Source organism: Malus domestica, chromosome 12 (genome assembly GCF_042453785.1).
Source record: "Malus domestica chromosome 12, GDT2T_hap1".
NCBI lineage: Eukaryota > Viridiplantae > Streptophyta > Magnoliopsida > Rosales > Rosaceae > Malus > Malus domestica.
The window spans coordinates 6,789,625-6,813,426 of NC_091672.1; the positions used below are offsets into that span (position 1 = coordinate 6,789,625).

Below are 23,802 nucleotides of genomic sequence, written 5' to 3' on the forward strand. Positions count from 1 at the left end.
CATATTAGACTTACCTGAAGACGAAAAACTCAACATTACTGCAAGGAAAGACATAAGATCTTCTACACTCAGCAGCCAATAGTCCAGCTAGAATAGGGTTCGCTCAAAAGGGACAGCGATGTGAGTGCATGGACCTCCTTATATATATCCATAATCTCTTGATATTAGGCCTATTAACTGATACCTCAGATATTCCAAACAGATTAGGGTTTCTGATATAGTCCTAGTAAGTTTTGAACTCTTGTTAAGTCTTGATAAGGTTACGTGAATATAATTGCATGTTATTAGGACTCTTAATCTTAGCCAAGTAGGATCGGAAATTCCTCAACATGATAACTCATACACTGAGCTATCAATTTGTCAACGACAAAGACTTATTCTCCTTGACACTCGCATCTTACATTTTCCCACTTGAATGTCCAAGAAGAATGATATTACATAGGCTAAGACTAAGGTGATCACAAGCCCCCAAAAGCTGTAATTACCCTCTAACAACCTGTCACTTATAGCTTCAAATACTGAATCATATATGCAATATGTAATCTCTTCTACATGTGCACTTTATGATTACAAGTACCTACACCATAAGCATTGTGTTGTTTGACAAAATTCAAAAGTTTTAGGTTGATAAACATAATTCAACTCCTGAACTGAGCCTCATACAAAAGTATGCCTCATATTATTATCATAACATAACATGAGAACAAAACATTATAAAAGCATCCAATTAAGCGAAATGAACCAGAACTAGCTATAGGTTTACTACTCCCACTTATTAACAGAATCAAATGGGTTTAATACTCCCACTCATTAACAGAATCAAAATCATCTTGCATTCCCATGTTGTAGATGTGTTTCCTGAACACTCCCACTGGTAAGCCCTTAGTCATTGGATCTGCTATCATAAAATCAGTTCCAATGTGAACTATGTTGATCAGCCCTTTTCTGACTTTATCCCTCACACATAAATACTTAATGTCCATTAATCTGCAAGCAATGGACCTCTTGTTGTTTCTAGAAAAGAAGACTGCAGCCTTGTTGTCACAGTAAATGGTTATAGGTTTCTCAACTGAGTCTACAATCTTCAGTCCCATGATGAAGTTCTTCAACCAGATTACTTTTTTTGTGGTAGTGTAACAACCAATAAATCCAGCCTCCATAGTTGAAGAATCAATCACCCTTTGCTTGAAGCTTTTCCACGAAATTGCACCAGCAGTTAAAAGAAAAACATATCCACTTGTAGATTTTCTATCATCAACACAACCTGCCAAGTCTGAATCTGAATAAGCCACCATTTCCAAATTCTTAACTTGTTGGTATACCAATGCAAGGTTCCTTGTTCTTTTTAAGTACCTCAGTACATTCTTTGCTACAGTCCAGTGAGAAGTCCCAGGATTAGACTAAAAACGACCTAGAACACTAACTGCAAACCCTAGATTAGGCCTTGTGCATACTTGGGCATACATGATGTTGCCAACAAGTGATGCATAAGGCTTGTCATTCATTCCATTTTTCTCGAGGTCATTTTTGGGGCATTGGTTAGTGCTAAACTTATCACCTTTTGCAATGGGAAGCTCACCACCTACACATTTCTCCATGTTGAATCTTTTCATGATTATGTCGATATAGGACTTTTGAGACAACCTCAGCATCCTCTTAGATCTGTCTCGCTCAATCTCAATGCCAAGATCAAAATGCGCCTCACCAAGATCTTTCATATCAAAACTCTCGGTTAACATGGTCTTAGTGGTGTGCAAAAGGTTCAAGTCTGAACTAGCTAAGAGAATATCACCACATACAATACCAAAAATATAAATTTCATGCCACTGACCTTGAGATATATACAGTCATCAATCTTGCTTTCTTCAAAACCAAAAGCAGAAACCACTCGATCAAACTTGATGTACCACTGCCTGGAGGATTGCTTTAAACCATAGATCGATTTGTTGAGCTTGCAAACTATAGTCTCTTTCCCTTTCTCCTTAAAACCTGGTGGTTGAACCATCACTATTTCTTCATCCAAAACACCATTAAGAAAGGCTAATTTTAAATCCATTTGATGCAGTTCCAAGTTGAAATGGGCTGTTAAAGCCATGATCACCCTTAAGGAGTCTTTGGATGAAATTGGTGTAAAGGTTTCATTATAGTCAATTCATTCCCTTTGTGTAAAACCCTTAGCTACAAGTCTAGCTTTGTGTCTTTCAACCTTTCTCTCTGCATTTCTTTTGGTTTTGAACACCCATTTATAGCCAATGGGTTTAGCATTGCATGGAAGTGGCACCAGTGTCCAAACTTGATTCTTCTCCATAGTTGCTAGTTCTTCGACCATAGTTGCACGCCACAGGCCTGCTCTCGAGCTATTGATAGCTTGACTGAAAGTTAGAGGATCATCATCATCTCCTATGTCATATTCAGTCTCTTGTAAGTGCACAAAGTCAGGTAGGATCACTAGTTTTCTTTGCCTATTTGAGTGTCTTATAGCCAACTGCCCTTGTTGTTATGGTTGAGCTGCATCCTCAGGAACTTGATGCTCGGGGATTTGATCAGGCAGTGTTTCAGGAAATGACAAGGTGTTTACTGATTGAGTAGTTTGTAAAACAGTTGGGAGAGAAAAAGAGTTTTCTTAAAGTCCAAGTAACGATGCATCAGTTGTTGTGGAGAGCTGACCATCTTCATTTCCAATTTCTTGGAAATCTGAGCTACTATGATGCACTGTTTCTTCTTCCAAATCTTCGATGAACTTTGCATTGTTAGTCTCCTGAATTCTAATGTGAGAATCAGGACAGTAGAACTTAAAACCCTTGGACTTGTCTGCATATCCAATGAACCTGCAAGTGACAGTTCTCGAGTCGAACTTCCTCTCATGAGGATTATAAAATTGTGCTTCAGCTCTACATCCCCATACATGAAAATGATTGAAACTTGGTTTTCTTCTTGTCTAAGCTTCAAAAGGTATGACTTTGACAAACTTACTTGGAACCCTTTGACAAACTTACTTGAAAGTTTAGACCTTGAAAACATGGATCGAATCATGTCCGTTAGGGTTCTGTTCTTCCTTTCTGCTACTCCATTTTGATGTGGAGTACCTAGAGTGGTGTACTGTGCAATGATCCCCGAGGCTTCAAGGTAATATACAAAGGCTCCCTTGTGTTGTCCAGTCTCTGTGAACCTGCCAAAATACTCACCACCCCTATCCGATCTCACTATGTTAATGCTCTTTTCTAGCTGGTTTTCAACCTCTTTTTTGTATGTCTTAAAACAATCAAGAACAGAACATTTTTCAAATATAAGATACACATAACAATATCTTGAAAAGTCGCCAATGAATGTGACAAAATAAGAGTTGCCACATATTGTTTTATTTGGAAAAGGGCCACACACATGTGTATGAATTATCTCTAATAGTTTGTTACTTCTTGTGGATCCTAATTTCCTGGTGTTGGTCATTTTTCCTTTGAAACAATCAATGCAGGTCAAAAGACTTTCAAAATTGAGATGTGGAATGAGATTCTGTTTAGTTAAAGTCACAAGTCTTTCTTTGGATATATGGCCGAGTCTTTTATGCCAAAGTATGTGAGAGTTTTCATTTTGAGATAGTTTCTTGGAACCAATGTGACAAACTGTGAAACATTAATGTAAACAATCACACTCTAGTTGCAATATATCAACATGAAGTTAAGGCAAAACCATGCAAAGTGTCTAATTTATTCGAATGGAAAAGTCTTACACTTTCTGTTTGTACCATACTTAACCAATCCCGAAACTATCGATCACCGGTCAACGTTATACCGTCAATGACCCAGAAAAGTTTCTCTCAAACCAGGAGGCCAATCACAGTGCAACACATGTCGACATCAAAAGCCAATCATCATAAGCCAATCACAACACGACATGTGTCAATGTCAAAACAAAGCTAGAAACTCTCTTCTATAAAAGGAGATCATTCTCCCACAATATTTCCTAATGTCATTTGTACTAAATCATTCACTAGTACTCACTAAAGGAGAGCTTGAACCTATGTACTTATGTAAACCCTTCACAATTAATGAGAACTTCTCTACTCCGTGGATGTAGCCAATCTGGTGAACCACGTACATCTTGTGTTTGCTTCCCTGTCTCTATCCATTTACATACTTATCCACAATAGTGACTGGAGCAATCTGGTGAAGGTCACAAACTTAACACTTTCTGTTGTACCAAAACCCCCGCTATTTTGTGCATCAACGTTTTCATTGTCTATAATAAAAGTATAACCTGATTTGACTAACTTAGAAGTTGAAATCAAATTCCTTCTCATAGAAGGTACATAGAGTACTGGACTAAGAAACAAAATAAAACCAGAAGAAAGCTTTAAAGAGACACTGCCAACTGACTCGACTGCTACTTTGCTCCCATTTCCAGCAAAAACATTGTACACTTCATTATTTCTCTCATTTAGGTTTGTGAGTCCCTGCAAGGTATTTGTAATGTGGATTGAGCAACCAGTATCAAACCACCAACTAAAATGAGGGACAAAAATCAAATTTGACTCAAAACAAACATAAACATTGATTTCATTACCTTTCTTAACAAGCCAATTTTTAAAACCAATGCAATCTTTCCTTAGATGACTAACTTCTTGGCAGAAATAACAAGGCTTTGGTGTTTCAGAGACGGCTTTAAATTTTTGAGATCGTTTAAGGGGGTTAATATTTAAAAAAAAAAAACAAAAATGTAATGTTTTCTTCTGCTTACCAGCAGCCAAAGATGACTAATCAATTGCAACATGTTTGCCCTTTGCAGTGTGAACAAGATTTATAGTCTCCACTTTATCGATTGATAGTCTCAATTCCTCTTATGCACACATGGAGATTAAGTCATCAATGTCCCAGGTTGCTTTCTGAGTGTTGTATGACACTTTCAACTGGCCATACTGTGCAGGTAAGGAATTCAATGCCATATTCACTAGAAATTGATCTGTGATTGGATGCTCCAGTTCCTTCAGCTTCTGTGCAATGTCTGACATCTTTAGTATGTGTTCTCTCACGTTACCAACACCATCAAACTTCATGGATGTCAGTTTTGTGAGAAAATTCCCCGTTTCAGCTTTCTCAGAATCCTTAAATTTGTTTCCCACTGCATCAAAAAATTCTTTTGCACTATTACTCTTTGGAATGCCACCTTTCACACTGCTAGTCATGGCCCTCCTCATAATCATAAGAGCCATTCTGTTTGCCTTCTCCCATTGAGCAAACTTCAGTTTTTCTTCAGCTGTTCTTGTAGCTGTTATCGCTGCAAGTTTATCTTCCCTTAAGGCTAAATCAAAATCCATCATGCTAAGAGCTATCTCCATGTCTTCCTTCCATTTCTTATAGTTTGAACCAGTTAGTGTTTCGATATTGGAGAAGTTAAGAGAAGCCGTAGCTGCATCAACAACATATAATTTATTATTTGTTCTCATAAGTTCTTCATTAAAAGTTCAGGATATGAACAATTAACGGCATCAAAATCATATAATACCAGTCACATCTTTAGATCGAAAACTGATTATACTAGGGTTTGCACAACTGAAATACAAAATTTGCATTAGCGACACAATTTTAACATTTTTAAGCAGATAAAATTGTATCAATGTTAATTTTGCATCTCACTTATACACCAATTAAACATGAATGAATATAAGAATTCTTTAGAATTAACTCAAAATATATTCCCATCAGTTTAATCATTATGTTGAACAGATGAACTGAAGCATGATTCAAACACTTTTGAGTTGAAATTGATCATGATTCACAAAAGATTTGTCTGTCAAGTCATATAGTGATAGTAACTCATTAGGTTTTGGTCTTCTGAGATCCGAAGACTCATCCTTGTTCTCCTGAAAATAAAACTTAAGACGAACAGGTACATACATATATATATATATATATATATATATATATATATAAACATGTGTGCGTGTATAAGTGATATTATTCTACACATGATGTCTATCGATAATAGTCGATAACTATATCAATTTCATTGCGCGGAAGCCTTATGTCAGAATCATGCATTTTAATCAACATATTCTTGTGCTTGTAAGGATTCTAAACACGATAGTGTGTGCTCTGATACCACATGTTGGAAGTTTAAACATTGCATGCATAGAATCACACACGTACAAAGACATGCATACGTAAACATATTAGACTTACCTGAAGACGAAGAACTCGACATTGCTGCAAGGAAAGACGGAAGATCTTCTACACTCAGCAGCCAATAGTCCAACTAGAATAGGGTTCGCTCAAAAGGGACGGTGATGTGAGTGCAGGGACCTCCCTATATATATCCATAATCCCTTGATATTAGGCCTATTAATTGATACCTCGGATATTAACAGATTAAGGTTTCTGATATAGTCCTAGTAAGTTTTGAACTCTTGTCAAATCTTGACAGGGTTACGTGAATATAATTGCATGTTATTAGGACTCTTAGGGGTGGTTTGGGAGTGAGGTGTTTAAAAAAAAAATCACCCATAAAAAAAGAGGGTTTTAGGTGTTTGGTAAACTGAAAAAAAAATGGCTTATTTTGGAAGCTGCTGTGAGAATAAGCTGAAATCAAAGGAAAAAGTTGAAGCTGCTATTTGCAGCTTTGGAAAACTGGCTTTTTTTCAAAGCACACAGAGCTACCGTGCTCCTTTAATGAAAAGACTCACTATCAGATTGCTTTTTTTTTTCTTTTCCAAAAGCACTTTTACAAAAAAATTTACCAAACACTTTACTGATTTATTTCACAACCGTTTATTCTCACAACAGTTTTTTTTCAAAGCACAGCAATACCAAACGGGCTCTTAATCTAAAGCCAAGTAGGATCGGAAATTCCTCAACATGATAACTCATACACTGAGCTATCAATTTGTCAACGACAAGGCTCATTCTCCTTGACACTCACATCTTACAGGCTCGAGTTCTATGACCGAGTCAGCGAGCTCTTCCTCCTCTTCGCCGCCCAACTTCATGCTTAGTCACTCAACGGCTTGAAATTCGGCCGGAAAATCTACTTTGAGGATGGGGGTTTGGGAGCTCTGCACAAATCATCATCCGGGTCTGCTGCTGGGTCTTCCTCCGCCGGGGCAACGCCGCCCAAGAAGCAAGGGGCGGCGGAAATTTGGGTCAGCCGCCGCGGTGTCAGGTGGAGGGCTGCGAGGTAGATCTGAGTGGTGCCCAAGCTTACCATTCCAGGCACAAAGTCTGTGGCTTGCACTCTAAAACCCCCACTGTCATTGTTGCTGGTCTTGAACAGAGGTTTTGCCAACAGTGTAGCAGGTCAATCAAATTTTCAATTTCATTGCTGGCTATTTTATTTACTTATTTGCAGAGGAACCCCAATTGCACATTACATTTTGCAGTTTCAAGTTTTTGAAGAATTACAATCCTTGGTGCTTGGTGGGGTTCTTTGTGTTTTAGCTGTGATTGTTTCCCATTTGACTTCTGTTTGTGAGTGAGTATGTTGTGTTATATATATGTGAGTGTGTGCGTGTGTGTGTATCTTGTTGTTTGGATAATGTTCTTCTGTGTGTCAGCTGCTTTGGGCCTTGATGGGGGCTTTGTGTTTCATTGAGCTGTACCATTTAACATATTACTCATCCCAGATAAATTATGACTCATGAATGCTTGCAGCAATAGCGATTTAATTAACACCTTGGTTGAAACAAACGATAACTTCTTTTTCATTGTTGTGCCACTTCTTCGAGCTATAGAAGTCTTTGTGATTGATTTGATAACAACGGTAACCATGGCATTCTTTACAAATCTGCTGTTCAAGTACAAGTTGAAATTTAGCATTTAATGTATTTACCTATGGTAGTAGATGGTTTTCAGGATCATTTAGTATTGCGTGCCTATTGAAGGAGAGCATGAATATTTCCTTCACCTATGCTGTTATACTATTTGCTAGATATGTCATGTAATACTTTGCTTCCGCATTTACTGCTGTGGAGTGGCAGCAAACTTGTACATGGTATTGTCTCTTGTTTTTGTTTTTGTCGGTACTTCAGCTAGGATGTTCTTAAATCTATGTCTTCTAATGCCTTTTTCGCTGAGGGCAGTTCTTCTGATTAGATTTGTATTAGAACATTAACAGAATCAGGAGCTACTGACCATAAACAGAATCAGGAGGGAGACTCAAGGTTATAACACATAAAAGAGATCATCCCATGGAAATTTGCTCCACAACCTAATAATGGCCAAGCAAGCTCACAGGACAGAGAGCTTTTGAGGTGGTCTACTCGTTCAGTAGATGCTTCCAAGGTTATGGATTTGATGAGGATGTGATTTCAATGAACAAGTTGCTTTTCCAGCAAGGAAGTGATGATCGGTTCAGGGAAGTAGGCATTGTTGGTGATGATAGTATAGGAAAAACAACACTTTTCCAGCTCTTATTCGACAAACAAGAAGTGAAAAACACATTCCTCCCAACAGGTGTTTCTTTTATTGTTGATCTGCATTGTTTTTCTTCTAAAACTTCGATGAAACAACCATATTGTTAAATGAGTTTGTGAGATTTGGAGCATGTAATAACTATAGCTAACGGTTCTGAAACAATAAACTTTGTATGCTTTTTATAGATCCCCTGTGGTAACAAGTCAATGTGGCAACAGATAGGAGCACATTCGACGTCGTTAGAATGAGCCGAGGTTGCATTGTTTGTGTCGTCTAGATTCAGGTATGAAAGTTTTGAGAGACGACACTGTGGAGCCACTAAAGCCTGTCAAAATGTTAATCTTCAGGCAACCATTTTCACAAGAAAAAATAAAAATTCCACTTCTACAGAGAGCATAGCACATGGATTAAATGGTCTAGTTATCTGAAATTATCAGATTGTAAGTAGTATAGGTCTACAGACTACTGCTAGTAAGATCCTTCGGCATAAAGGACTACATTTCGGGTAAATTTTTTGAATTTCCAGATTGACATCAAGAATTATTCTCTATGATTTATGGCTAACGAAAGATCGACATCTGCTTCAACTTATAACAGCTTCATGGGTAAGAAAACCTTGGACTGGAAATCCAATTTAATTTGAAACCAGAATGAATAAATTCAATAAGCGTAATGGCATTTTCTTATTCTTATTCTTCGGAGACTATAGAATTACAGTTTCCTTTGCGGTGAATACTTATATTACACTCCGCGCATTCAAACACCAAACCTTCACGAGGTTCTCCACACAACTGACAATCAAGAATGCTCTCTCGCTTATCGAAAGGAATGGCAATGAGGATGGCAATCAAAGTTGCAATCTGTAGAGGAGTAGAACCAATGTGTAGGATCTCGTTCTCCTTCACATATTTCGCAATAATATTCACCTAGTTTGTTTGGAACCGGATGATAGGTGAGGTTGAGGGTAAGATTGAGGTTTCTGTACCTTGCAGTAAGAGGTAGTTTAACACATGCAACACAACAATGGAAGTTACACTTGATACAACCGAAGCGTACGTCCGTAAGAGAAATACCACAACCCTTGCAATCTTCTTTGTTCGGATGAAAGTTGAAGAAGAGCGTCATGCTTAAGAGGGTTTGAAACAGAAATGCGTTGGAGGTCAAGGTATAAGTCGCATTTGTCACAATAGTAAGAGAAGCCTTGGCTCTAGCTTCGGCACATATGACACTTAAAACTCTGTCAAATGAAGGAGCTGCCGAGAGGAGTGTGATCTGGTGTCGATGAAGTGGGTGAAGCCTTGTTCTAGGTAAATGAGCACAGGTTTGGTGTAGTTTTAAACGGCATTGTTCTTCTTCGGTGCAACAACTATAAAAGGCACCGGTGCTCATGGTGATGGGTTGCATGCAACCGTTACAAGTAATTTGTACAATCAAGATCTCTAAGTGCATCACTGAGGACTAACAAATGTTGATGATGACTAAAATGCTTGATCTGTTGTGCCGCCGCTGATTCTCTTTGGTCATCCGCCGTGTTCCACTGCTTTTGACCAGGTATAAGATCATCATCGTCGTCGGCATTGTCATCATCAAAGGTGTCGGTTATTTCCTCGAATGCACAGAGTGTCAGCAACGTAACCACACCGACGACAGTAATAAACAGCGCGGCAACTATCAGTGTTTGTATAGCAGATTTTACAAAACTGTTCCCACGGATAGGCATCCTCAAGGTACCAAATAAGCGTGAGGCCGTGTTCGTGCGCACTGATCCTAATGCGGTGTGGTAACGTATGAGCACATGCTTTGTTGACCAAGAGGTGGCAGACGGTACAAAGATACGAGACATGATCCCATGTTCCGCCGCCGATGTCACAATCGAATGGAATTTTCTTCCGGAGGACAGTGAACTGATGCACGTGTCAGCGATCCTCAAGAATGAGGCGCCAATTCGAGGCACATTTGACGTCGAGGTTTAGCTCGCAATCAGAACAAGTGTAGGCTATTCGGCAAGGCTGGTCGCAGGAGTCACAAGTGTAAACTGTGAAAGGATCTTTGAAACATTGGAGCTTAAGGGGGTGTTTTACGGTGGATAGGGTGGCGGATCTCACGGGGTAGATCCGCGCATGTTTTGTGGAGGTTGTAGGGGAAATAGGGATTGACACATTGGTTGCAAGTGTAGCAAGGGCCAACCAAGGCCTCCTCGCACCCGTTGCAAATAACGAATCGACCATCCTTTCTCTGCTCTTCTATGTACGTCAATTGATGTCTGTGACTGAAATGTTCAATCTCCATTTTCTCGATCTCTGGTAGAAAATTACTAATGCACTAATTTGAGTGTTCTGTTACAGTGGAACAAAAATATACCTTGCTTGAGATTGACGCATTGAAAAATGCTGGAGTACCTCTTTTTCTTTTTCTTTTTCTTTTTCTTTTTTCTTTTTTACCCCAATCCTAAAGCAATCTGTCGGTGATTTTCTTGTTTAGTAAGTCAGTGACTTTTCTTCTGTGTAATGTTTCCTTTGAAGCTTTGGCATATAGGATTGCACTTTTTTACAAAGTATTCACAAATCTAAAGCACATCGGAAATTATGTTTAAGCTTAAGATAACGAAGAATTCATAAAAAATTTTACTTTTTGAAAAAATCTCTTTAGCATTTTCCTCCAATATATGTATGAGGGAGGTTTCAAGGGGATTTTCTTTTATGTGCAAATTAGTATCGTCTTTTAAGGTTTGCATAGATCGATATTCTTAAATAAGTATCATTTCACGGCCAGCCACTGAAAAAGGCTGCCAAGTGCCAACTAAAGATGCGAGTGGGATCGTGAGAGATGGAAGCAAATACAAAATACTATAAGCAATGGCAAAGTCATATTTTTTAATAGGGTTGTGTTGAGTCTAAAAACAACTTAACCGACAATTGAATTCGGAGCGTGCCAACTTGATGGCTGAGCTGAGTCGATGAGTGAATGAATGTGTTAGTGGTGGTGTCGAATGTGCTAAACTTCTATATCTTGCGATTGCGACCGAGGAAATAACTCGTCTTGGCCTCTGGATTTTAGAGCCTGAACGCAAGGCTGGTAGTTACTTCAAAGTTTACGAATCGCCTAAACCAGACTTGGCTGCTTCAATTATGTTTGTCCAAATATAAGTGTGCAAATCAGTAGCAGACTGTATGGACACAAATACTTAAAGGAGATAAGTGTCTTGATTGTAGATGTGGTTCGGCCGTCGAAGTGTTGAACTCTGAAATGTACTTGTGAATCCAATCATAAAATAAGTTTGGCTTTCAATGTGCCGAATGATATAACCTGAACTTAGAAAGATGAAGTGACCTCTTCCAACAAGGTCTTCAAGAATTCTTGTTGATAGAGACTTGGATAGGTAGTCAATCGAACTTGGAGTAGTGTTGTCCAATACAAACTGTAAGCTACTCCACGTTTGTCTGACTCTACGATGTCAGTGTTGTCCAATACAAATCCAATACAAACTGTAAGCTACTCCACGTTTGTCTGACTCTACGATGTCAGTGTTGTCCAATACAAACTGTAAGATGTTGCTGATGGTCAAGCACAGTGTTGTTTGTAAGATATGTTTGACGAAATTAAGGAAGTTAGGGTTTTCTTTCAAAGATGAAAGAGTTTTGCGTAAAGCGAGAAATTACACATAACAGACTTGTGTGTTGTGTTGAAGTTCGTACATTCTTCTAGCTTGTATTTACAGAAGTCACATTCTTGCTTGGCACGGCCTGATGGTTTTCGTAGAAGGGATATGATATTCACACATTCCTTTTTACTTCTTTTATACTTTTTTTTATTTTTGATTGTCAGATCGGATGAATTGAAGAATATCAATGGATACAAATTAATAAAAAGTATATAAAAAAAAAAAAGTGTAAATAGCACATCCTTCGTAGAATTAAACTGCAACTCAAACTCTAGAAAGGAGACTGATCCGTGTACCATACGCTAAAGTCAAGCCTTCAGATGACTATCCGTCACATTTCAAACAAATCGAAAGCCTATTTAGGCTTTATCACAGCACCACCAAAATCGTAGCCCATCTAGGCTTCTTATCTCATCAATAGTTCCATCTCATGCACGCATCTCACCAAGCCACGTACATGGCAACATTTACCCATCATTAGTATCACCAACCTTTAATTGGATAAATAATTAATATCTCCACCATATCACCTCACCAATCAAATCCCCCTTTTTTTATGTCTTAGTTATCAACAAATACCACGTGCACCTTATGTAGCCAAAGTCCAATTCTGAGTCGATATCTCGTACTCAATTCAAAGCATGCAACAACACAACTGACTAGCAGCTATATTATCTCATGCTTATAGGGATAATATTGAGATAACATCAATAAAGGGATATATCAAAACAGTCTCCATTCACCTCAGGTATAAACCACGAAATTGGAAGATGATTTTCCAATTGATGGATAAACTCATGTGTCGCCATTAAATCATTAAATTGTAATAGAAGTCTCCAACGGATAAATGATCTTCATGGTGTTTGTATAATTCCAATTGCATATACAATTCCAATCTTTGATTTTTTTTCTCATCCAACGGCTTAAAACTCTGCTCACTCAACTGCTTCAATTCCTCTATCCGATGGCACAAAATAGAGCACAAACAGGTTGCTATCAAATTTTGTTGGTGACGCCTAGCGGGATCGACGGTAAAATGTGAGTTTAGTACAATTAGTTTTAATTTGGTGGGCAACAAGGATCAGTTTGAGTGACCAATATTCAACATAAGCAAAACTACATTTAGGAATGTTTTCTTCCCTAGAAGCTACTTGTGTTATAGCCCATGCTAGTATTGTATGTGGCTCCGCTATTAATTATAACTGAATATCTTCACTTACTTGAGCTTTAGTCTACTACAATTATAACATTCTTAAAAAGTTATGACAAACCACTTTCGGTATATTGTACTAGTTAGTACGTAGTTTTTATATTTACACTAAGGATACATAGGGAAATTGAGTTGTAATATTATTCATTAAATAACGCTAAGCAGTTACTCAGTTAGTAACTTAATATGATGTTAATCACTTGTCTAAGTTTGCTTTACAATATTTTTCATAATCTAAATTAGTTATTTTTTTACGTTATTACTAAAAGATCGACTTTGCAAAAATGCACTTAAATCGGAAATTATTAAGTTGTCTATAACTTTATAGATGGACACACAAAGTGTAACTGATAAATAGTGACATGTTCACAATAATAATCGTAGAACTAAATAGTTTTAGATTTGAGCCACTGTTTGCTAGAATAACCTATAAAAAAAAAACATAAAAGTGAAGGATTTTGATCATAAAATTATTTTATAGAGTAAGTCCAAACAAATAAATAGTGTTGTATTTAACTTATTGACTATCAATTTGAGTGCTCCTACATAATAACTTTCTCGCTGTCTTTTTTCTACCCCATGTGACACATGATATGCAGTAATGCACATAAAATCATTGCATTTCTAATTGGGAATTTTAACGAAAAGCTCCCGGTACTATTCACTTTAACGAAAAATCATATTTTTACACTAAAAAGTCAATCCTGGTACTATTCACTTTACCCTTTATTTTGTCCTTATCTTTAAAACTCAAAGTTTTCAAGCATTTTTCATTAGTTTTCCTTTTCTAATTTTCTTACGAGAAATGACAACAACAATGTTGTAGTGCCTACTGACAATGCTTTGTAAAGTGAATGACAACAAAAGTAAAACTATATGGCATGCACCTTAGGTTTTAAGAAAATGATAATTATATATTATATGTGATGCTTGGGACTAATTACGTAAAATTTCAACGGTTTTAATCGTTTATTTTTCAAGTTACACCTTTTAGATTATCTTTGTAAAATATTAATCAAATCATAAATATTTGAAACATCTAATTGAGTAAAATGAACTTGACAAATACTTTATTTTATAAGAAACAATAAAATTTCATTGTAATAATTAAATAGGCAAATGATTTCGAATTGAATTGAATTTTTGCAATGATGATTTATGAATCGAGGTTTACAAAATAGACATTCGGATTGTTAAAGTTCGATGTAAGGTTGGTCCCACAACTAATTCTCCTTTTACTTAAAAGGCCTCTATACATATATTTTTTCTACACACATTTATCTAATATGTGATTTATTCAATTTGATAATTTAAAATAAAGAGTAGTTTGTGAGAGAAGAAAAATGTGTACAGGTATAATTTTCTATATATTTCGTTGTCATTCCTCAAAATGCTATATTTTTTTGTTGGTAAAACGTCAAAATGCTACATTATTACTTGATTGTTATTCCTAGATACAAGTGATCACAGTAGTTTGCTTTGTAATAGTTTGTCCTCGAAAAGTGTGACCAACCTGCACAGAAAAATATTCTTACGTAATCAAACCATATTATTACTTCAAGAGGAAACAGAACCAGTTCGGTGAGTTTTTTTTTTTTTTTTTTTTTTTAATTTATTTATTTTTATAAATTACTGTATGAAAAGATTGTTTCTTTTGGAAATCAGCAAGATAAAAGCATTTTGTCCCCTTAAAAAACAAAACAAGTGTGCCAAACATTGCAAGAGAAAAGAGAGTAACAAACAGTCGTGGCAAGAAACCAACCCACTTTAAGATTCCCCGATGAGGAAGCAATGCTTTTGGGATTAATGACAACTTGTTAGGGTCCTTGGCCTCCTAAGAGCAACTCCAGCGGATGCTGGTTGCTCGGGCGACAGGGGAGGAGAAAGGGCCTGAGGGCTGGTGGGAGCAGCTCCAGCAGGGAAGGGCCCGAGTGAGGGTGGGAGCCCGAGCGAAGGGGGGGTGGGGAGTCGACGGGCCTGTGGCCCGAGGGCTTTGCAATTTTTTATTTTTTTTGTGTCAGAGAGAGAGAGAGAGGGGGGGTTTTTTTTATTATTTAAACAAACAAAAAAAACTATTATTTTAATTGCTTATTGCCAGGGGGAGGGTTCCAAGGGTAGAGATGTAAATGGCAATTACTATTCATTCATGGTAGTTACTATTCATTTAAGGCAGTTACTGTTTAATAGGGTGGATTGACTAGTGGATTGCCAGGGGGAATAGCTCTATGGGTGGAATTGCTCTAAAGGACAAGAAATTTTTCGAAGTTCCAGGAACTACAACTCACATATGTCAGGTGGTGTTTCCCACCAATAAGAATTAGATACCTAGATATTTTTTTTCTTTCTCCTTTAATTAAAATAAATTCTTAAAAGCTGAAGTGCAATCATCAAACACACACTAATAGAGATTTAGTTCGAAACCCCAAAGGCGCCGCCAACAACATTGTTCTAAGGGCTTCTGCAAATTGCTTTCAAACTACCATATAAAAAGAGAGGATGGAATAGAGGCAACATAGCGACGTGAACGGAGAATACGATTCTCTCTCTCTTTCTCCATGGGAACCAACCCAAGCAAGCAAAGCTTGCAGGATGAGTAACGACTAACGATGGTGGAGAACAAGTGGGATTACACAGTGTGGCCTGGCATTCTCTCCAATGTTGGCGTCTCACCTTTTTCGACTACCAACTTCGCCCTCGCATAGGGTGAAACCAAAATAAACTCTGTACCAGCATCTGGGGCAGCTAATTATGGGGATGAACCCTTTCTCCCAAGACTCTGCTGATTTTTTTTTTTTTTTTTTTTTTGCCTCACTATCGATTGCAGCTTCGGAAAACTAGAATGCTCTGGCAACGGCGCCGCCTAGGTAGCAACTCTTGCTGAGTTCACATTCGACGAGGCCGATGATGGAAAGTATAACTCCATGAAATTATTTTTGTTTTTTTTGTTGGCAAATCAGCATCTCAATTAAAAAAATAAAAAACAAAAAAAGATCCAAGCGTCTAATTCTTGTTGGCGGGGAACACCACCTTGCATATGTGAGTTGGAGTTCCGGGAACTCCGAAAAATTTCTCAATGGTGTGGCAGATAACTATCCTTTAGGAGAATTTTTTCAGAGTTCTTGGAACTCCAACTCACATATGTAAGATGGTGTTCCCCGCCAACAAGAATTAGACACCTGGATCTTTTTATTTTTATTTTATTTTTTTTTAACTGAGATGTTGATCTGTCAACGGAAAAAAACAAAAACAATTTCATGGAGTTATACTTTCCATCGCCCGCCCCGTCAAACGTGAACTCAACGAGAATGGCTACCTAGGCGGCACCGTTGCCAAAGCATTCTAGTTTTCTAGAGCTGCAATCGACAATGAGGCAAAAAAAAATTCCGATGAAGTCTTGGGAGAGAGGGTTCGGCCCCAGAATCAGCTGCCCCAGGATGCCGGTGTAGAGTTTATTTTGGTTTCGCCCTATGAGAGGGCGAAGCTAGTGGTCGGAAGAGGCGAGACATCGACGTTTGAGAGAATGCCAGGCCACACTGTGTAATCGCACTTGTTCTCCACCATTGTTAGTCGTTACTCATCCTGCAAGCTTTGCTTGCTTGGGTTGGTTCCCATGCAGAGAGAAAGAATCGTGTTCTCCGTTCACATCGTTACGTTGCCTCTATTCCATCATCTCTTTTTAGATGGTAGTTTGAAAGCAATTTGCAGAAGCCCTTAGAAAAATGTTGCCAACGTCACCTTTGGGGTTTCGAAGTAAACCCTTGTTAGTTTATGTTTGACAGTTGCACTTCAGCTTTTAAGAATTTATTTTAATTAAAGGAGAAAGAAAAAAATATCCAGGTATCTAATTCTCATTGATGGGGAACACCACCTGGCATATGTGAGTTGGAGTTCTAGGAACTCTTTAAAATTTCCCCACACCATCAAGGATTACTCACCGTTTTTTGTTATTCTATGGTCGTCTGAATGTTAAATGCAAAACAAGATCTTTTTTTGTCTTAAAAACGATGAGAAAGAGTCCATGGAACTAAAAGTTCCTTACCTTAGTGCAATTGATGCATTATTGTATGTAGTTCAATGCATTACTTCTCCTTTGCTGTTAATCTTTTTAGAGACATATAACAAGGTACCTACACGCAGACATTAGACAAATGTTAAAGACATATTCCATTATCTCAAAATTACAATGAATTTGGGTTTGTTCTATCCTTATGAACGATTCTTGAATTGATTCTCGCGTTGTAGGTTATGGTGACGCTAGGTACTTATCTGACCTGCACAAGGCGCGTTCTCAATGACTTATATCTTTATCATTGGAGACACCACAATATTTTGAAGGTCAACCAAACAAACCTTAGTTGCAGCTTTTTCGAACCATCAATTGCGCAGCCATGTTCAGGGCTACCCTAGGCTATAGCCCAAGTAGCTTTCCATAGAAAATGAAAATTTTACATGTAATTTTTATTAATTTTCGAATGTAGCTCATCATATATTTAGTCACTAATCCTAATTCTCTTGGTTTAATTATATAAAATTGTATAATACAGTTTACAAACTATCTCTTTTTTTTTTTTTTTTTACATCATTTTTCTCATCACTTCTTGTACATGTACAAGTTTGGATTCGTTTGAATTTTAACACGTATTTGTTTAATAATGAAAATTCTTGGCTCACCTTGTGAAATTTTCTTAAGTTAGAGGATACTGTGAAAACTACAGTATCAAGTTTGTCTGTTTATAAAGATTTAAATCTTTAAGCTAGCCCACCCAATGAAAATTTTCTAGCTCCGCCATTGCGAACCATGCTGAGATACTCGCCCTACATGAAGCCATTCAAGAGTGGTTTTGGTTGAGAACATTTATAGAACATATTCGAAGTACCTGCAGACTTTCCTCCCTTGCTGACGTCCCTACAACGAGCTACAAAAATAACGCAGCATATATCGAACAACTCAAGAAGGGATACATCAAAGATGACAACACCGAAATTCTTTTTCTCTCATCACTAACATGAACATCAGATCATTGAAGTTAAGAAAATTCGTTAACAGTACAACCTGGCTGACCTTTGCACTAAGTCATTAACGAAATCTACCTTCCATAAGCTTGTTCAAGGAAATGGTATGCGTACTTTCTGAGTTATAACATTTTTAGTTCTCTTCGGAATTATGTCAAACTCAGGGGGAGTATCCTGAAGTATGCTCACTTGGCCTTAATGTACTATTTTCTCTACATTTGGAGCATTTTCCCCCTTAGGTTTTGCTTCTGCCTAGGTTTTAATGAGGCACCCATCCCAGGCTAGTCATACTCTTGTGTATGTTCCCTAAGCGTTTAATTGGCTTTGCATCCAACACATCATTTTCCTTAGATTATGGATTGTTGTCCCATATTGGGTTTTACTATTGCAGGGTTTCGTGAGACTTGTTTCCATATGCAAGTTCCTTTGTTTGAGACTAGCGTGTTCCCAGATCAGTGCCGACAAGTCAACTTCCTCAACTTTGCCGAACCTGATGTTGCATTTACTTGAGTATTTACACACTGAAGAGATAGTGTTATGAATATTATTTAACATGTGATTGTGTAAATCCTAGTTAGATTTGGATTCCAGATTATCCATTATTCTAGTGATTCTTTCATTTTAGGATTTTACTTACTTGGGGGACAAGCTAATCCTCTTATCTTGGTTTACTATAAGTAAAGGCACTGACATAGGGAGAATCACACAATTACTAAGCATGTTACAATTTCTCCACTATCTTTATTGCTGCAACACCGTCTGTCTCCCTCAAATAAGTTTCAGTTTCTTACAATTATAACATTCTTTAAATGTTATGAAAAACCACTTTTTGATATATTTTCCTAGTTAGTACGTAGTTTTTATATTCACACTAAGGATAAGTGGAGAAATTAAGTTACAATATTATCTGTAAGGTAACGCTAAACAATTAGTAACTTAATACTATGTTAACCACTTGTTTAAGTCTACTTTACAAATATTTCTCATAATATTAACTGGTCATTTTTTATGCTATCATTGAAAGATCAACTTTGCAAAAACTCACTCGAATCGAAAATTATTAAGTTATTTATGACTTTATAGATATATGCATAAAGTGTTATTGATTGATAGTGATATGTTCATAATAATAATCGAAGAGCTAAATAATTCTATTTGGTTAGATTTTTTGCAAGAATGACCTATGAATGGGGACCTAAAATGAACCGTTTTGATCATGAATTTCTTCATAGAGTAAGTCCAAACAAATAATTAGCATCATATTAACTTATTAACTATCGAGCACTTGAGCGCTCCTATATATAATAAATTTCTTGCTATTTTTTTTTCCTACGCCATGTGACACATGATATGCACATAAAGTCATTGCATTTTTCTTTTCATAAGAGAAAAGACAACAACAATATTGTAGTTCTGTTTGGGTCCAAAATATTTGTGTGGACCGAGTAAGGAATAGTTCTCGGCCCGACAAAATAGTTCTAGAACCATCGCAAATTCCAGTTGTTATGGGCCGCTTGGTTAAGATCGGTCGAACCCTAGTCTAAGACGGATTGATGAGGTAGGTCGAATCCTAGTATAAAAATGAGTCTCAATAGGATGAGGATGCTGATATTTGAAAAGTGAATGTGGCCGGATAAAAAGTTTGGTTCAAAGTCCTAATGGAGGTAGGATTGGTCAAGTCTTGGTAAGATTAGGATAAAGAATCCTAATCCGAGTATAGTTCTGTTTCGGCCAGGACTAGAGTGGTTGCTATAAATAAGAAGATGATGCATCATTCAAGCCCCTCCAATTCAACACACAAACTACCCTGCGTAAACCCTCGCTTTACGCAAAACCTCTTAACAAACTTGAGATTTTTATTTTCTTTTTCATCAACACATCTTCAGTTTGGATAAACAGCACTGTGAAGGCAACCAGCGAACATCTTCAGTTTGGATAAACAACATTGTCGCCTTAGAATCAGTCGACCGTGAAGCATCTTCAGTTTGGATAAACAACAATGCGTCAAGGCCTACTGGTTATCTATCCAAGTCTCGGTCGAGAAGGGTTTTCGAATCCTTATTGGAAGAGGTCATCTCACGAGCCTTCTCGGCGAAGTGGGGTGTTACGAATCACTAGACTCGGCGCATTAAACACCGAGTTATTTTATGATTGGATATTCACAAGTTGGATTTAGAGTTCAGCATTCTGACGACCGAACCATATTTAAGATTAAGACGTACATCTGCTTTAAATACTTGTGTCCATATAGTCTGGTGTCGATTCGACGTGCTTATACTCTTACTAATATAATCACCGTGACTGAATCCGACGCCGATGATTTGTAAACTTTGTAGAACTAGTAGCCTTGTCTTCAGGCTCTAGAAGTCGAAGGCCGAGACGTGTTCATTCCTCGGCCACAGTCACGAGATTCAGAAGTCAGCAGTGCACCCAAAACAACATCAACAAATTTTACTTGCCGACTAAGCTTTGCCGTTCAGTTGGCACGCCCTGCACACAACCGAAAGACGTAGTTAGCTCATTAATTACTTGGCTTGTGCACCACATAGGTTTGGTAGTTTTTAGGGTCAACATTTTGGCACGCCTAGTGGGACCAGGTGCTAAAACCTCAAAGTTCATGACCATTGAGACACGATCAGTAAAAAAGAAAGCAATCATGGGAAAGTCAACGACCGACCTTCCAGTTTAGAATCCCGGACAAGAATTGTCACATACGTGCAATCCTCTTGTTACTATAACCCTTGAGGCTGCGCGTGCAACGTATCAAGAAAACGAAGTTTGTCTGAGTAGCCAGCCACGTAATGCAGAAATTCTGAAAAAAGTTGCAGGTGTTTTCATTGAAGGGATAGTAGAGGACTGCGATGACGATGGTGGTGAAGGTTCTGATCCACCAACTAGATCTTTTCTTCGGAGAAGACTCGAAGAGCAATCTCAGGTTCTCAGCCGAGAAGTAAGGAGAATACTTGAAGAAATACATAGTAATGGGGAGGCACACAACAAAATGCTCAAACTACTGGTTAGTAAAATTTATGACAACGGACCCACCGATCGTTCTCGACAATTTCCACCTAAGGGTAATCCGTTGTCAACTCTACAGGCCGACACAGGATCTACTCGGCTCAAAATTATCGATTCGGACAAAAAAGGTGCATCAAGCAGTAGATCAGACAGATCGAGAGAAGAAACGACATCCGCGGATATGATCGAAGTCCAAAGAATGATCGATTCAGCCTTGAAAAATGGGCCAAAGTTTCCAAAACTCATCCATCCATACCCAGCTTATGCAGAAAAGTTTGAATATCCTAAAGGCTTTAAGATCCCAGATTTCAACCTTTTTGCTGGATAATCGTCCATGTCCTTGTTAGAACATGTGGCCCGTTTAACTGCACAGTGCGGAGACGTTAATAGTGACTTCCATAAACTGCGACTATTCAACTTCTCACTAACGGGCTCAGCATTCGCATGGTACATCAATCTCCCACCTAACTCCATCCAAAGTTGGGAGGAAATGGTCAAGAAGTTCCACGAGCAATTCTATCGGTCGGGGATGGAAATGTCAGTTTCTTCATTGGCTAGGATGGATCAAGCATCTAATAAGTCACCAATGGATTATCTTACAAGGTTTAAATCGGCCAGAAATTGGTGCCGAGTACCTCTACCTGAAGTTGAATTTGTTAGGCTTGCTTTGAATGGGCTGGACATAGAGTGCAAAAAGAAATTCCTAGGGGCAAACTTCCGAGATATGTACGAACTGGCTCAGCACGTTGAGCAATATGATTATTTGCTCCGGGAAGAAAAGATCTTAAAGTCCACATCCCTGGGAACGATTTACAAAAATCCCACAGTTAGCTAAGCATCGCCCAAAGTCAATGATTACCTATATGTCAGTGTGGACGCGGCCGAGATAGTGATAAATAAACTGTACGTTTGCAAGGCGTTGGCTCAAATTAACTCCAATGATGCCAAAAATCGTTCGGCCATTGAAGAGACAGTTAAAACATCAAAAGTTTACACTTTCGATATCACCAAGGCCAATGCAATCTTTGACTACTTGTTGATAGCAAAGATCATCAATCTTCGACCAGCATTGGTATAGCTACAATTCTTCCATAAGCATGTATACTGCCTTATCCAAATCCTAGAAACGTCAACGCCAGCGGATAGACTGTATGGCTCGACGACAGGCAGCCCGGGCCACTATGGCTGCCAAATGGCAGCTGAAAGACAGGGCAAGAATTGGAGATGACTGACAAACCCCGACAATCATGGCCGAATTACAAGGGAAAAGGGTAATGGATCGTGACTTTGAAACTACCATTGAAGAGTCCGAGAAGCACATCAAGCTCCTCATTCGACCTGGGGAGATGAAAGCTCGTTTTGAGCACTTGAGAAAAGAAGTTGAAAGCAAGCGTCCCCCATTATCTCAGCAAGAGCCGTTAATAAGAGTTCGACGGAATCTACACTCTCCATTCCTTGGTGAATCTTTGGAGTACATACGAGAATTTCACAAGAAACATTCTGCCAGTGACTTGTATGGCCTACTTAAAGCGTGTCAAGAAGCTCTCGACCTGGCACTGACTTACCCTGATGCCGAACAGATTATCTAGAAAACCACCGATCCAACAATGAAGGCCATATTTCAACATATACGTGAAGCTTAGGTCCTCAGTTTCGAGGTTAACCCATACACAAACATAGACACCGCTGAGCTCCCTTTTTCTCTTGATGACCTTCAATATTTACAACATCATTTTGAAGTCTTCTCGGTCTTATCTCTTTTCGGTTTTACGACCGATAAGAATGAACGTATGGCACGTTTGGATGCCTACCTAGACACAAGGGACGCATAGATCTCCTATAAAGAACGAGCACGTAAAGCACTGTAGGGGCAACATCAAACACCAGAAACGAACGAGCTTGAGGAAGACAGTCAGAATAAAACAGGGTTAGTTTACATACCATAAGGGCAAATACTTGTTGCAGCACAAGATGATGAGGTCGAAGATACTCCAAGGTATGATACCGCAGTCCTCGATAACCTAGAAGACAACGACCAAGATCCGATAAGCCCTTCAGTCTTCGAATATATGGAAATCAGCATGGTTCATGTTCTACCTGCTGAGTTTTAGCCAACTACAAGCCAACCAAATTTTTTGGACAGCAATGTGGTTGCCAATGAAGCAACACAAGTCGATTTCATCGCTACCGCAGAAGATGCGTAAGCGAGTAAAGACGACAAACTTAAAGCAGCTCTAGCCATATTGTTTCCCTACTCGACCTCGGTTAATCTTCAACATTTGAAGCCGTTGTATGTCACGGCTCACATTGAAGGTTATCCAATCTCCAAAATTTTCGTCGACTATGGGACGACAATCAATATCATGCCCATATCCGTTATGAAAGCACTACGACGATTTAACGACGAACTCATCCTATCTGGAAGAACCATGAGCAGTTTCATCGGCGACAAGTCTCAGACCAAATGAGTCCTTCATTTGGAGGTAAACGTTGCAAGT

At 38.3% G+C, this 23,802-nt stretch overlaps 1 long non-coding RNA gene and 1 pseudogene across 1 annotated transcript; one reads left to right on the forward strand and one right to left on the reverse strand.

Annotated features, from left to right (window-relative positions):
• Positions 1-7,068: 7,068 nt before the first annotated feature.
• LOC103455184 (uncharacterized) lies at positions 7,069-8,586 on the forward strand. The gene is made up of 2 exons (XR_003767592.2): positions 7,069-7,286; positions 8,104-8,586. It is a non-coding gene; the product is annotated as an uncharacterized lncRNA (long non-coding RNA).
• A 481-nt stretch (positions 8,587-9,067) lies between these two features.
• On the reverse strand, positions 9,068-10,383 carry LOC103455183 (uncharacterized; annotated as a pseudogene).
• Positions 10,384-23,802: the final 13,419 nt, after the last annotated feature.